Source organism: Coenobita brevimanus, chromosome 24 (genome assembly GCF_032717465.1).
Source record: "Coenobita brevimanus isolate Jiangsu-jjx chromosome 24, ASM3271746v2, whole genome shotgun sequence".
NCBI lineage: Eukaryota > Metazoa > Arthropoda > Malacostraca > Decapoda > Coenobitidae > Coenobita > Coenobita brevimanus.
The window spans coordinates 14824044-14838355 of NC_136977.1; the positions used below are offsets into that span (position 1 = coordinate 14824044).

The window sequence follows — 14312 nt, forward strand, 5'->3', positions numbered from 1 at the left end:
TTTGTTTTTTTCTTGAAAGGAACAGTTTGCTGGCTCCTGGCCTTTGGTTCCTTCTTCCTTGCATTAAAAAAAAAATATGAAAATAACTTGGTCACCACCTCCCTCAGAATTTTTATATTGAGGGTTCACACTTCAGGGAAGACCTCCTCCTGCTGTGCTTCCTAATGCACCTACTGAATCTCCACAGTGAGGAGCTCCTCGTTGCTGAGCTCCTCCCTGTGGCTTTCCAGAACCTCCTCTACATCCTCATCGACCTCCCCGAAGCCTGCTTTGTGCGACAACTGACCAATTTCCTGCCACGCATGTTGGACCAGCGGTGCCTGCACACCCTCAAGGAAGCCGGTGAAGGAGTGAACACACTCCGGCCACAGCTTCCGTCACACACCGTTCATGGTGGGCTGGCTAACTTCCCACCATGCAGCAGTGACTCTCTACGGCGAGGCATATTTTATAGACTTTCCATAATGTCTGCACTGTCGTCTTGTCATCGCTGTCACAGGCCCTCACCAACTACTGCATTGCGCGGCAGAGGTAATATGCCTTAACCCCTTAACCGCGGGGCGTCACTTCGTAATGCTTGGGAGCAAGGGATCATACCACGGGGCGTCACTTTTGTGATTCTGTATTATTATGAATTCGCCCGGGCTTTCAAGTGGTGGTTTGTATCATCTATCAGTACTACCAATGTCCAACACTAGTCAGCACTCCTAATCTCATCTGTACTCCCATCCATTGTTGACAATTTAGCCATTTCTCCCCGTTCTTGACTCCTCCCCCTACCTCCCCTCCATTACCCTATCCTCTCGACTGCCCGGCCGTGCTACGCTAAGTAAATCTTCCCTGGAATTTTTCACTGATTTCATCCATTGAAATAAGCCCTATGCCCTATTCTTATACCAAATAATATATACAAGAAAGAAATAAGGTAAGTGAGAGTGCCATACACTTAGAATTGGCTAATTATCACCTGACAACACCTCACGTACACTCGTTCGCTAATTTTAATTGTTTATTTCCCATTGAAATATGCCATATAATCTATTTTCGTAATAAAAATATATATAAGAAAGGAAGGGAGAAGCCAAAGTGATATTTACATTCACCTGGAACTACCTAATTTATTATTTATTGTCTTGGTTTCCTGCCAATCATTTCATTGCTATATATTAGCAGGTCTCACAAGGCTGAAGTTGGCAGTATTGTACTCACCCTAGCCAGGCGGCAGGAGGCCACCACTATCAGTTCACCGTCGTCTTTCAAGGTGAAAGTATGTCGGATTCACTCCTGCTAACTTCCGCCGCTTTTTAGCCCCATGGAAAGGGCCCTGTGACCTTTACCTCCTACTAAACCTCGTGTGGAAAGAGGTAAAGGCTTGACAATTGAAAGAGAGTGACTACAATCTTTCTGTTGTGGAAAACAGTGCAAGTGGAATTGTAAATAATGTGTAAATAATGTGCACACAGCAAGTGAAAGCAATGAATGTAAATATAAGTGAACAGTGGAAAATAGTTTTATAAGTTACTTCAAGTGACAGTGTATAACACAGTGTAAATAAAATAGAAATGCAAATAATGTAAATAAAATAGAGAACGTAAATAGAAATGTAAATGAGTAGTATTATAAGAATATGAGTATATATACCAGGAGTAATGAAAGTGAAAGTTTCACTCTAGCATGTATGAATACTATGAGTTATGAAAGTGAAGGTGAAAGTGACATTCACTCTCAATGCTAGTATACAGGATGAGAAAGTGAATGCTATGTATTTTACTGAAAGAAACTGAATCCCTACAGTGACAATAAACTACTATTACTGAAGGAAACTTATGGATAAAGACTGTACTGTAGATATATATAAGTGTTATATAGTAATGGAAATATAAACTGTGAGTGTTTTTATGAATAATAAATCACACCACCAGCGGCGAACGATCGGAAGTGGGAAGGTCATACGCCCTTGTAATTTTTATTGCTTTCACAGTGTTTTTTTTTGGGGGGAGTATGGATTCCAAACTATTTGAGAATCATAGAATAGTGTTTCTAGTGATAATATCAGGCTGTGGTAATCATATTACGAGTTGTCAGGAAATGTAAAGTGGAGACTTCGTTACCCAACTTCAGAGGTCTCCACAAGTCCTACGGAACTCGACAAAGGCTCAACAAACACCCCAGGAGAAAGCTGAAGGTATGTGCCATAAGCATATGTGATTTTAATATTCTACGACTAATAACTGATTTTTGGCAAATATTTTTAGAGAGTCTGTCAGAGCGCAAATATGCCCGCTGGAGCCGCAAGTCAAAGCAAAACAAGCCCGCGGTTTAAGGGTTAAACGTCATGATCACCCACTGGTCCATGGGTTGCAATAAGGATGTGGTCTTGGGAAGCAGGAACACCACTTCTATGTTGCTTGCCCAGTCCTTCATCGCAGCAGGGTGGCTTTGCACACAGTCTACCGCCGTGAGAAAGCTATTTGCCAAGTTCTCCCTAGAGGCATACCTCTTGAGGAATGAGAGAGGTAGGACTGAAAACAGGAAGAACAGATGTCGGAAGTCAGCCAGGCCTTCCTGTTTGACTTCCAAATCACCTCTAAACTCTCCTCCACATACCCCACCTGAGTCCTGGGCTTCTTGGAGTGGTAGACAAGCAGCGGCTTGAACTTGAGGTCACCCTCAGCGTTGCCCCCAGCAACAGTGTCAGCTGGTCCTTCGAGACCTTGAACCCTGATGTAGACTTTTCCTCTGTTACAAGTAATGTCTTTGTGGACATTCTCTTTCAAAAGAGCCCAGTCTCATCAAAATTCAAAACTTGCTTCGCACTGTACCCACCCTCTGTGATGATGTGCTTCAGCTCGTCAGGAAACGCTGCCGCCGCCATCATATCCGCACTCACTGCCTCACCATACATCTTCACGTGGTGCAGGCTTGTCTGCCTCTTGAAGCAGTCAAACCACCCTTGGCTAGCCTTACATGTTTTGCTATCATCAAGATACCACCTCACTTTTACTTCCTCATAAAGTGTGAGTGCCTTGGTACATATGATAGCCTGACTTATGGGTGCCTTCCTCCTGTTATGGTCCTCCTCCCACAAGAGGAGCATCCTCTCTAACTCCTTCATTGCAGGCTTTCTATGGGGGATGGTACGAGAGGCGGATAAGGTTGCAACCTCCCCAGCGGCGGCCTTGAAGACCTCCCCCTTCTTGATAATGGTGGCGACAGTCGACTAGGCCACGTGGAGAGCCGAGGCAATGGTGCACATGCCCTCACTTTTTGTCCTGGCACTCAAGAATATCTAACTTCACTTCCAAAGACAGTTTTACGAGCACGCTTTGCGGGAACATCGCCAGCACCAACACTAGCAGGCTGCTTACCACTCCGACCATGGTCACCACTAGCACCACCTCTAGCACCAACACGTGCAGCACCCTTACCAGACATGATCACACTTATTTAGGCCAAAATTCACACAAAATCGCACTTCACACAGAATTAATATCACTGCTCTACTCATGGCACAACTCGTACATGGTTATGATGCACTATGATAGCAGCTTGTGTAATGTCAATAATGCAACACGATGTGGAGTGGGCAAGCTTAAGACAGTTCCTCATTCAGAGACAGCCGGTGCGAGAAGAAAAATATGGATGAACGAGAGGTAAGCAATTACTGTGGGGGCTGCACAAGCATTTCTGCGCATCCTGGGAGGCGGGTGGGCTCAGCTGGCTATGTGAAAGGGTATGATTTAAAATTTTGGCCCATTGCCCGTGAACGAAACTTAGGAGGGCCTATCATTAACTCGTGGAGAGTGACGATCATTTTGTAGGTACCTGCTGGGAAGCGATGATTAGGCCAAAATTTCGTGTCTTACAGAATTGAATGAAACACACATAATCATCTTGGAAATGTTCGGGCACATCCAGCAATATATATATATGACCACATAAAGTCAAGTGGTGGTGAGATAAAATGGCCAGAAGATGAACAGCTGGTGATGCGAGCAACCTACCACCCGTAGTGACTGGGGTAAGGAATGGGGCATTATTTGGGAAACACAGCCTATATTTACCATGGCCTTGGGCACTGATCACGTGATTACTGTATCATCAACCCTCTTTTTCTCTCTCTCTCTCTAAAACTATGATAAATTACCTTACGCACTGCCAACAAAGCATATATACAATTTACCCATAACTCCCTCTCTCTCCCCCCAAGAGAGGATGGGAATGAAGAATGAAAAATAAGAAGGACGTCATTCATTCATTCCATGGGACGAAGGGACGCTGTGCCATTCCTCTATTTTATTCTCTCTCTCTCTCTCTCTGAGAGAGGAGGGAGGGAATGGACAATGACAGAGAAAAAGGGACGGCTGTCAAGCCTATCTCCTCTTTCACGAAAAGGATGCATTATCTGCTATTCCTATATTCTCTTCTCTCTCAAACTACGATAAATTACCTTACGCACAGCCAAATTTACTCATAACTCACTCTTTCTCTCTCTCTCTGAGAGAGGATGGGAATGGAGAATGACTGACAAGAGGGACATCATTCATTCATTCCAAGGGATGAGGGGATGCTGTGCCATTCTTCTATTTTATTCTCTCTCTCTCTCTCATGTGTGTGTGTGTGTGTGTGTGTGTGTGTGCAGATCATCTTTATCTCTCTCTCTTTCTTTCGTGTGTGTGTGTGTGTGTGTGTGTGTGTGTGTGTGCAGATCATCTTTCTTTCTCTCTCTCTCTCTCTCTTTCTTTCGTGTGTATTTACCTATTTGTATTTACCTATTTGTGGTATACAGGAATTGAGCAATGCTCGTGTTGTCCTGTCTTAATATCCACATTTATCAAGTCTACCTTTACACACATGAATGTTTTTCTCATGCACCACATCTTTGTCTAAGTCGTTCCAAATATTTAAGTATTTACCTAATATACCTAATTGTGATATACACGGAATGTAATATGCTCGTGGGTTTCCGTCGCTGTTTCTCAAAAGTTGAATTTAGCTTTAAACTCGTTTAAGTTTTTAGACTGGACGATCTCTTTGTCAAGGCTATTCCATAAGTCTATACTTCTGTAAGGAAAGCTATATTTCTTGATATCCTTCAAGCAGCTTGACTTTTTCAATTTCATTCCGTGTCCTCTTGTTGCTCTCTTATCCCATACAAACAGATCTTCTTTGTCAATTTTATCTACTCCCACCATAGTCCTGAACACAGCAATCATGTCTCCCCTCTTTCTCCTTTCCTCTAACTAAGGCAAATCCAGTTTTTCCAGCCTCTCTCTGTATGACAGGTCTGTCAGACTGGGGACCATCTTGGTTGCTGTTCTTTGTATTCTCTCAATCTTATTTATATCTTTCTTTTTGTGTGGGGACCACACTACCGCTGCATATTCTCACCTGGGGCGGATCATGGCCGCTATCAATTTTTTCATCATTTCCTCAACCATATAATGAAATGCTACTCTTATGTTAGTCAAGAGTTTATAAGTCTCTCCAACTATCTTGTTAATGTGCTTTTCTGGTGACAAACTATCATGGACCAGCACTCCCAAATCTTTCTCTTCTCTCCTTTTTGTGATTAATTCATTACCCAAAAAATAATTCAGTGATGGTCTCCTGGTAGTTTTACCCATTTCCAATATTTTACATTTCTTTACATTAAATTTCATTTCCCACGTCCGGCTCCAATTGTGTATCCTATCCAAGTCCTCCTGCAGTATTTTACAATCCTCCTCAACCTCTATCTTCCTCAAGATCTTTACATCATCAGCAAACAGACTTGCATAACTGTTCACTCCATCTACCATATCATTAACGTAAATCAGGAACATTACTGGCGCCAACACTGAGCCTTGAGGGACTCCACTTGTTACTTCCCTCCATCCAGACATCTTTTCCTTTATTACTGTCCTCATTTGTCTGTCTCTCAAAAAGTCTCCCATCCATTCCAGAAGTTTCCCCTTTAGTCCTCCTATATATTCTAGTTTCCACATTAGTCTCTTATGAGGTACCTTGTCAAAGGCCTTCTCTAAGTCTAAGTACACACAATCCACCCAACCATCTCTCTCCTGTACCACATCAATCGCTCTTGAGTAAAAGCTCAACAAAGTTAGAAACACATGACCTTCCACTTCTGAATCCAAACTGACATTCAGCCAAAATATTCATCTCTTCCAGATATTTTATCCATCTGTCTTTCAGGATTCTCTCACACAATTTTGCGACCATGCTGGTTAGAGACACTGGTCTATAATTCAGGGGTTCTTCCCTGTTTCCTCCCTTGTAAATTGGTACCACATTTGCCCTCTTCCATTCTTGTGGCACTTTCCCCTCTTCCAGAGAACAGACAATTAAACTGTGAATTTTATCCGCCAGTTGTTCTCTGCATTCCTTCAGTACCCAATTAGAAATTCCATCAGGTCCTGGGGCTTTCCCTACATCTTGAGTTTCCAGTAATTTATACACTTCCTGTACCTCCACTTTTATATCTTTCATCACCGGAACATTTCTAATCACTCCCTCCCCTTCCATAAGCTCCTTTTCTTTGTTCTTTATTTCTGCTTGCATTGACGCATCCTTAAAGACCTCCCCTTCTACTTTCAGTTTGGTGATTCCTTCCTTTTGTTTCAGTTTGCCATTAACAAATCTATAAAACAGTTTGCGTTCATCCTTGCATTTGTCAATTATATCTTTTTCAAAATTCCTTTCTTCTTCTCTACATATTCTTGTGTATTCATTTCTTGTTCTTTTATATTCTTCCTTTGTTCTGTTGTTACCTCTCTTTCTCCAATTGTTCCATGCCTTATCTCTCTCTTTTTTTGCTATCATACACCTTCTATTAAACCACTCCTTTTTCTTGTTTTCTTTCCCTCTTACTCTTGGTACAAATTTTTCCACCCCCAAATTATAGAGGTATAGAAAGATATCCCACTTCCTCTGTATCTCTCTTGTTTCTCTGAATTTTCTCCAATCCGCATTTTCAAAAAAGTTTCTCAATCCTGTAAAATTTGCTTTCCCAAAGTTGTATCTTCCCTGTCTATGAAGCTCGTCTCTTGGCTCGACGTTTCCTATTAACATCTGGAACTCAATGACCACGTGATCACTTTTTCCCAAAGGACACAAGTATTCCAATGATTCTATTACATCGGGTTCTTTGGTGAACAGTAAATCTAACCTTGCTGGTGTGTCCTCACCTCGAAACCGTGTCTCTTCTTTGACCCATTGCGTCATCACATTATTCATTATTATATTTAATAACATAGTGCCCCACGAATCCTCACCGCCTCCCGAGTACCATTCCTCCCAGTTCACCTCTTTACAATTAAAGTCACCCACCAAAATTATATTATTGCTTTTCTCAATTATTTTTTGCAAATAGCTAGCCATATCTGACAACATCTCATGGTATTCGTCATTCTTCCATGCTCTAGTCTTTGGGGGAACATACACTACCGCCATATCTCTCTTAACATTCTCTCCAGTTTCTAATTTCATATATATCACTTCAGCCCTGCCTTCTCCCAGTTCCGTCAGGGACGCTCCACTGGCGATCTTCTCACCTACCTTTCAGACTCCTGGTCATCCTCCTTTCGGGACTTTGGCGAAAGCTTTGCCATTGCACTTGACATCTCAAAGGCTTTCGATCGAGTCTGGCATAAATCTTTAATTTCCAAACTGCCCGCCTACAGTTTCTATCCTTCTATCTGTGCCTTCATCGCTAGCTTCCTTTCTGGTCGTTCTGTAGCTGCTGTTGTAGACGGCCATCGTTCTTCTCCTAGATCTATCAACAGTGGTGTTCCTCAGGGCTCTGTCCTATCACCAACTCTCTTCCTTTTATTCATCAATGATCTTCTAAGCTGTACATCTAACCCCATCCACTCATACGCTGATGACTCCACCCTTCACCTTTCCATTCGGTTCCCGCAACGCCCATCTCAACAGTTACTTCAAGAAACAAGGGATGAGGCTATGGCACACCTAATGTCTGACTTGGTTCATATCTTTGACTGGGGTAAAAATAATATGGTTGTCTTTAATGCATCTAAGACTCAGTTCTTACACCTATCAACCTGACAAAATCTTCCACAGGTATACCCACTAATGTTTAATAATATTCAGCTTAATCCTGCATCATCCTTGAACATGCTTGGGGTTTCATTTACTCGGGACTTATCTTGGAAAGATCATATTACATCTCTTGTAAAATCTGCTTCCAAGAGATTGGGTGTGCTAAGCCAACTCCGCTCTTTCTTTACCCCTGCACAATTGTTGACTCTATACAGGGGTTTTATCTGCTCCTGTGTGGAGTACAACTCTCATGTGTGGGGAGGCTCCCCACATACAGCTCTTCTCAATAGGGTGGAGTCAAAGGCTTTTCGTCTCATTAACTCTCCTCCTCTTACTGACACTCTTCAACCTCTGTCTCTTCGCCGCACTGTTGCATCTTTATCTCTTTTCTATCGCTACTTTAATGGTCACTGCTCCTCTGAACTGTCTGCTTGCATTCCTCCACCTCTACGACGGGCGCGTAGCACCCGTCTGGCAGCAAACTCTCATCCCTTTTCTGTCCAACTCTCTAATGCAAGAGTTAACCGTTACTCCCAGTCTTTCATTTATGCAACAGGTCAGCTCTGGAACTGTCTCCCTCCGTCTGTATTTCCTGCTGCCTATGATCTCCAGTCTTTCAAACGTAGTGTGTCCAGGCATCTCAAAATGATCGGATCTTCAATCTGGCTCTCAATTGTAATTTGTTTTTCTCTTGGAGGGAACTGTTACTTCTGGCTCATGGCCTTTGGTTCCTTCTTCCTCGCATAAAAAAAAAAAAAAAAAGCTACATTTATGTTGTTCTTCACTGCTATCATCACTCCTCCTCCCTTTTTTTCTTTTCTGTCTTTTCTCCAAAGTTTGTATTTATCATCTCCCAAATGAACATCAATATCTTCTCTTAATCTGGTCTCTACAAAGCACATGACATTAGGTTCATGTTCTCTCAAGAAATCGTTAATTTAGATCCTTGTCAATATGAAACCATCAACATTAGTATATATCACCTTCAAATTATTTTTGACGTTTTTAATACCCTCTTCTCTCCTACTCTCTGTCCGTACCACTTCCTCACCTTCTGATCTTTCACAACCATCTCCCTTAGTTTCCTTCACTTCTATTTCCTTAAATACCATTTCCTTACTTTCATATCCAATACTCTCCTAAAAAAAGTATTACATTCTTCCTCTGTCCTCTTATCATTTTTTTCCTTTACTTCTTCCTTTAATGATTTTAAAACTTCTCTTTCTTCTTCATTCAGATCTTTTCTTATTATAATATTTTCCATCCCCGCCTCTTTGCTTAATTTCCAGGTCACTTTAAGTATCTCATTTATTACACTTTCTGATGTAAACTTGACTCTCATTGGTCTTGTTTCCCCTTTCTTATAAGGCCCTATCCTCCTTACTTCCTCAATTTCTTTTACCCACTTGTCTCCTTCGGGGTCAATCTTGCCTAATATTCCTCTCACCAGGTTCGTGTCTCTCTCGAGTCTTACGAACCTAACCTTTTCTTCCTCTTCCCTGTTTCCAAATACTACCACACATCTGCTCCTTTCTACAGTTTCTCTCACTATTTTCTCTTTTTTCTTCAGTATATTCACTACATTTTCTTCCATTTCTTTCTTGTTCATTTCCCTTTCTTCCTGGATGATCTCTCTTAACCCCTTAACCGCGGGGCGTCACTTTCGTGATGCTTGGGAGCAAGGGATCATACCGCGGGGTGTCGCTTTTGTGATTCTATGTTATTTTGAATTCACCCGGGCTTCCAAGTGGGGGCTTGTATCATCTATCAGTACTGACAATGTCCAACACTAGTCAGCACTCCTAATCTCATCTGTACTCCCATCCATTGTTGACAATTTAGCCATTTCTCCCCGTTCTTGACTCCCCTCCCTACCCCCCCTCCATTACCCTATCCTCTCGCCTGCCCGGTCATGCTACGCTAAGTAAATCTTCCCTGGAATTTTTCTCTGATTTCATCCATTGAAATAAGCCCTATGTCGTATTCTTATACCAAATAATATATACAAGAAAGAAATCAGGTAAGCGAGAGTGCCATACACCTGGAATTGGCTAATTATCACCTGACAACACCTCACGTGCACTCGTTCGCTAATTTTCGCTGTTTTTTTCCCCTTGAAATATGCCGTATAATCTATTTTCGTAATAAATATACATGTAAGGAGGGAAGGGAGAAGCCTAAGTGATATTTACATTCACCTGGAACTACCTAATTTATAATGTATTGTCTAGATTTCCTGCCAATCATATCAGTGCTACACAAAGCTGTTTCAAGATTTAACATTGGTAGCTCTGATTATATATCTCCTAAGTAGGCCTCCAATCTATTTTCGTAATAAATATACATGTAAGGAGGGAAGGGAGAAGCCTAAGTGATATTTACATTCACCTGGAACTACCAAATTTATAATGTATTGTCTAGATTTCCTGCCAATCATATCAGTGCTAGACTTAGCTGTTTCAAGAAGTAATATTGGTAACTCTGAATAACCCCTAAAAAGGCCTCTAGGCTGGCTGGCCCTGCGTTATCAGTGTACTCTCATCTTCCGAAGTGAGAGGAGGTATGTTTCATCTTGCTGACTTCAAGGCCTTTTTTTCACCCCCATGCAAATGGCCCTGTGACCTTTACCCCCTACTAAACCTCGTGTGGAAAGAGGTAAAGGGCTGACAATTGATAAAAGAGTGACTACGATCTTTCTATTGAGTAAAACAGTGCAAGTGGAATTGTAAATAATGTGTAAATAATGTGTAAACAGCAAGTGAAAGTAATGAATGTAAATATACATGAACAATGGAAAATAGTTTTATAAGTTATTTCAAGTGACAGTGCACAACACAGTGTAAATAAAATAGAAATGTAAATAACGTAAATAAAATAGAGAACGTAAATAGAAATGTAAATGAGTAGTATTATAAGAATACGAGTATATACCCTAGGAGTAATGAAAGTGAAAGTTTCACTCTAGCATGTCTGAATGCTATGAGTTATGAGAGTGAAGATGAAAGTGACATTCACTCTCAATGCCAGTATACAGGACGAGAAAGTGAATGCTACGTATTTTACTGAAAGAAATTGAATCCCTACAGTGACAACAAACTAATACTACTGAAGGAAACTTATGGATAAAGACTGTAGATATATATAAGTGTTATATAGTAATAGAAATATAAAGTGTGAGGGGTTTTATGAATAATAAATGACAGACTACCAAGAGCGAACTAGTGCCAGTGCGACGATCAGACGCGCTCGTAATTTCCATTGCTTTCACAGTGTTTTTTTTTTTGAGTATGGATCCCAAACTACTTGAAAATTGTAGAATAGTGTTTATAGTGTTTGTATCTGGCTGTGGTAATCATATTACGGGTTGTCGGGAAGTGTAAAGTGGAGACTTCGTTACCCTACTTCAGAGGTCTCCACAAGTCCTACGGTAACCGACGAAGGCTCAACAATCATTCCAGGAGAAAGCTGAAGGTATGTGCCATAAGCATATGTAATTTTATTATTCTAGGACTAATAACTGATTTTTGGCAAATATTTTTTGAGAGTCTGTCGGAGCCCAAATAACCCCGCGGCACACGCAAGTCATTGGTAAACAAGCCCGCGGTGTAGGGGTTAAGCTGACCACTTCTTTCTGTTCTTCTTCTACGTGTGCCCACTTTGCCTTATGTTCTAATACATTACTCACCTTCTCCGTTTTATTAGTACTCTCTTCTAGTTTCCTCCTCAATTCAACATTTTCCCGCTTCAAATTCCTAATCTCTTCATTCGCTGTTTCATTGGATTGGATCAGACTCTGTATGGTTGTTTCCGTATTTACAGACATATCCTTTATCACTAGATTCTCTACTTTCTTTTCAAGTTCACTAATCCTCATAATTAATGTTTTAACCAGGTCCATAACATTGGTATTTGCATCAAATCCTTGAAATTCTAGTTCCTCATTGTTTACATTTTCAGCCATGTTTGATTTTGGTTAAATACCAAAACAGCTGTTACCGAAAAAAAACTACAAACATTCATGTACAGTCTAGCCAATAAATCTTTACATTTTTGGTAGTCTATTAACTTTCATTATTTTAAAATTAAAACAAGACCTTAGGAGACAGGACAGACAAAATTCCTGAAACTACTTAAGGTTAGCAGCGATGGCTGGGACGTCTGCTCTCTTCGGCTGTTTCTCCGTGTGTGTGTGTGTGTGTGTGTGTGTGTGTGTGTGTGTGTGTGTGTGTGTGTGTGTGTGTGTGTGTGTGTGTGTGTGTGTGGAGATCATCTTTATCTCTCACTCTCTCTCTCTCTTTCGTGTGTGTGTGTGTGTGTGTGTGTGCAGATCCCTTAGCGCCTGGTGTGGGGTTGGCAGTGTCACAGGAGGAAATTGAGGAAACTTTACATACGTGGTCCATGGTGTGCGTGCGTGCGCGCATATTCTGAGCGTATATGGGGCAATGTAGGGCAGTGCGTGAGTGGTATTGAGAGTTTCCACCTGCTCCTATTTCCCATACAAATTTCAGCCACCTACTCCTCATGGCACGGTTTTGGTACACCTTTGAGAATCACACACACTCATTTGAGGCCTATCGCTTTCGACTCTGATAAGTCCCAAATGAGGCCTATCGCTCTCAATGGGTTAAACCGGGTGCGACCATCGTCAAGCAGGGTATTGTGGTATTTCTACCCCCATCACTAAGCCGGGGTATTACATCTAGGGGTATCATACAGCAGGGTATACCTATACATACAATAGTACATAATGTCTATCTATCTATCTACAGTACAGCTAGATGCCATAATCCTGTAAGGGGTGGCCGATTGTCTTGAGTTTGTTGTTTTATGGGGAGGGGCATTAACCTCCACCAACCCACTTGCTGACACGTAGGGAACAAGTACGGGTTGGTTACATGGTTACCACCACTGAGCTCTATAATATGGAGTGGCTATCTCCGCTATGGGCATGTGATTTTGGCGGCCATATTGAAACACAGACAATCAAATTAAAATTCAAATACTTTACTTCCACTAAGCAGTGATTATTAATAAAGAGACACTTTTAGCTTATAATACAAAACCATATATGGATTATGATTTTTTTCTGCCTAGTTCAATATATCGGGTACATTTAGCCAGTGAGTATAAAACAACGCCATAGGTTGCGGCAGTGCAGAACTTACCATTTATGGCACTATGCATTTCATGAAACCGAATGTCCAGATTGATAAAGGTCGAAGAAACATGGAAATATCTATAAGAGAGTATGAACAGCAGAGAAGAGGACATGGAGAGAAAGACTGGAGATAAATGGGCCCATTTTAGTGGCCTCATTCATGCAGAGATACTGGGGAAGAATCTTCCTGCCCCACCCTAGGGAGCCATAAGCAACAAGATATATTTCTTAGTTGTGAAATGTAATGCCATCTCTCTCTGATGAATTCCTGTATCCATTTTTGTATCCAGAAGGTACACAGCTGACCATGGCACTATATATTACAGAATCATTGGCTGCTTTCAAAAACCCAACGAACACCTCAATTCAAAAACTGTCAGCATCAGGCGAGGTGTACCATGGCTGTCGCTACACCAGTGCTGCCCTGGCGGCGGCTACATCAGTTACGCTGTGCTAGCCATGAGATGGCCACTCCATATTATAGAGCTCAGTGGTTACCACTCAGCATTGTAAATGATTTTCTGGCTTACAGGAAACCATTAGGCTTGTCACTCAATGTAAAGCCTATTAGAATGGAAAGAAGAGTAATCAAATGAGGAAAGGTGGGAGAAATATGAAGAGAGGAGGGTAGGGGGAAAAAAAAAGAAAAAAAAGATAAAGGTGAAGGAAGAAGTAGGCAGCACTATATCAAGTGAGTGGATGATGGTCGCCACTAAGTACCACAAACCATTATACACAAGTCTTGTTATGCATCTGAGATTTCCATTTCCTTCCAGTTTCCAACACACTGTGGATATCCGACGTTTTTGCTTTAACTGGCGTAGGGCTTGGCTGAATTACAACGGACAATTGAGAGTTTACTGCATATCCAATGTGGTTGAATTTTCCACAGGCATACCAGCCCAAGACTTTACCTTTCCTATCACTTTGCCACACACACAAGTCTGCCTGTTTGCCATATCCCAGGAGAGTGAGAGAAAAAAAAATCCCAGGGTAAAGCTCCATGCAGCACTGTCCCCATCTGTGTCGCCCGAGGTCAGAAACAATGCTTAAGTGTATTTGAAAATATGAACTAAAAATTTTAACGGGATGC

The 14312-nt window shown here is 41.6% G+C and overlaps 1 protein-coding gene across 5 annotated transcripts in view; it reads right to left on the reverse strand.

Moving 5' to 3' along the window:
* Window positions 1-14312, reverse strand: part of Khc-73 (Kinesin heavy chain 73) — a 1251394-nt gene that overhangs the window by 520010 nt on the left and 717072 nt on the right. The gene's annotated exons all lie outside the window — the stretch shown is intronic.